Here is a 2,009-nt window from a genome sequence, read left to right as displayed (position 1 = left end):
CCCACTTTTCAAAAAAAAAAAAAAAAAAAAAAAAAAAAAAAAGAAAGAAAAAGAAAATACATTCTGAATTATGGGAAAAATATGAAGGTAAACCATAAACATACTTTATCGAACACAAAAACATTCATGGGATGAAAGGAGACCTAAGAATTTTCTTTTTTTTTTGAGATGGGGTCTCGCTGTGTCGCTCAGGCTGGAGTGCAGTGGCACGAGCTTAGCTCACTGCAGCCTAAAAATCCCAGGATCCAGTGATCCTCCTGCCTCAGCCTCCTGAGTTGCTGGGACCACAGGCATGCAACACCAGTCCTGGCTAAGTATTTTTAAAAAATGATCATACAGACTGGGTCACACTATGATGCCTAGGGTCATCTCAAATGCTTGGCCTCAAGCTATCCTCTCCTCAGCTTCCCAAAGTGCTGAGACTACAGGCATGAACCACCATGCCTGGTCAGAACTAAGGATTATAATAAAGGTTTTAAAATCATATTGTTGATAGGCCAAAGGTTAAGTTGTAAAAATGTATAAACAACCATGCCTGGCCAGTTATAGTCCAAGAATCAAACTCTAACTGATTAATTATTCCAGCTATCTCGTTTTCCAGTGGTATCATCCCAAGTGTAATTGGAAAGCTAATGACATTTTGTTTTCTTTTCTTTTTTTTTGAGACACTCCCTTTGCCACACAGGCTGGAGTGCGGTGGCATGATTTCAGCTCACTGCAACCTCCACTTCCCGCGTTCAAGTGATTCTCAAGCCTCAGTCTCCCCAGTAACTGGGATTACAGGCACACGCCACCACATCCAGCAAATTTTTGTATTTTTAGTAGAGACAGGGTTTCAACATATTGGTCAGGCTGGTCTCCAATTCTTGAATTCAAGTGATCCACCTGCCTCAGCCTCCCAAAGTACTGGGATTATAGGCGTGAGCCATTTTGTTCTCTTAGGCACCTGCTGCAATCCACAACAGTCACACGTCATGACATTTTTGGGGGTCCTAAATGAATAAAACACATACTATATAAAAGGTAACCCAATAAATACTGGCTCCTGAAAGTGACCAAATCTCTTTCTGGTAACCATTGGGTGAAGGATATATGTAAGACAAGTGACTTGGGAGATAGAGAGGGAATTATGCTTCATGGCTCATGGCTCTTTTTATGTATCTTTTTCACCTGCAACTTCCATTATGGACAATTCTTCCATTATGAACAATTCTCATAACATATTTACCAAGTCAAATCTCAAGAAAGAATCTGACTGATCGATTTAATCAACATCATCCTTGTCTGGGCAGAGGTTTTCATGCCAGACTGCCTCACAGATTGATGGCTGTTGGGGAAATCTTTCTACAACCTGATGGTTCCTTCCATGTGGAGACAGAGACAGACAGAGAGACAGAGAGACAGAGAGAGCGAGCGAGTGAGCTCAATTATGGAAACACCCTGGAACTGGGTCCCCAGTCACTGCATCCCCAGGGAGCACATGTCCACCACATTTTTCAACACTATGGAAGTCTCATGGGGGTGGCAGGAAAGGTGACTCAGTTTTAGCACTGCCTGAGCAGGCAAGTGTGCTTAATTTTGTTTTCCTGCAGACATAAATTACCTTTTGTACCTAACATGTATTAGTAATAAAGATGATATTATGACTATTTGCCTTACCCTTCTGCTGTTTTTTTTTTGTTTTGTTTTTTTTTTTTTTTGAGATGGAGTCTCGTTCTTGTTGCTCAGGCTGGAATGCAATGGTGCAACCTTGGCTCACTGCAACCTCTGCCTCCCGGGTTCAAGTGATTCTCTTGTCTCAGCCTCTCAAGTAGCTGGGATTACAGGGACCTGTCACCACACCCAGCTAATTTTTTGTATTTTTAGTAGAGACGGGGTTTCACCATGTTGGCCAGGCTGGTCTCGAACTCTTGACCTCAGGTGATCCACCCACCTCAGCCTCCCAAACTTCTGGGATTACAGGCATAAGCCATCATGCCCGGCTGTTTTTTTTTTTTTTTTTTTTTTTT

The 2,009-nt window shown here is 42.2% G+C and overlaps 1 protein-coding gene across 4 annotated transcripts in view; it reads right to left on the bottom strand.

The window, feature by feature from the left end:
- The window catches only part of TAOK3 (TAO kinase 3), a 249,497-nt gene that overhangs the window by 31,307 nt on the left and 216,181 nt on the right, over nt 1-2,009 (bottom strand). The window lies entirely within an intron of this gene.

The sequence above is a fragment of the Rhinopithecus bieti genome, unplaced genomic scaffold (genome assembly GCF_001698545.2).
Source record: "Rhinopithecus bieti isolate Rb0 unplaced genomic scaffold, ASM169854v2 scaffold_17010, whole genome shotgun sequence".
Taxonomy (NCBI): Eukaryota; Metazoa; Chordata; class Mammalia; order Primates; family Cercopithecidae; genus Rhinopithecus; species Rhinopithecus bieti.
This window is presented reverse-complemented; position numbering and strand designations above follow the sequence as displayed.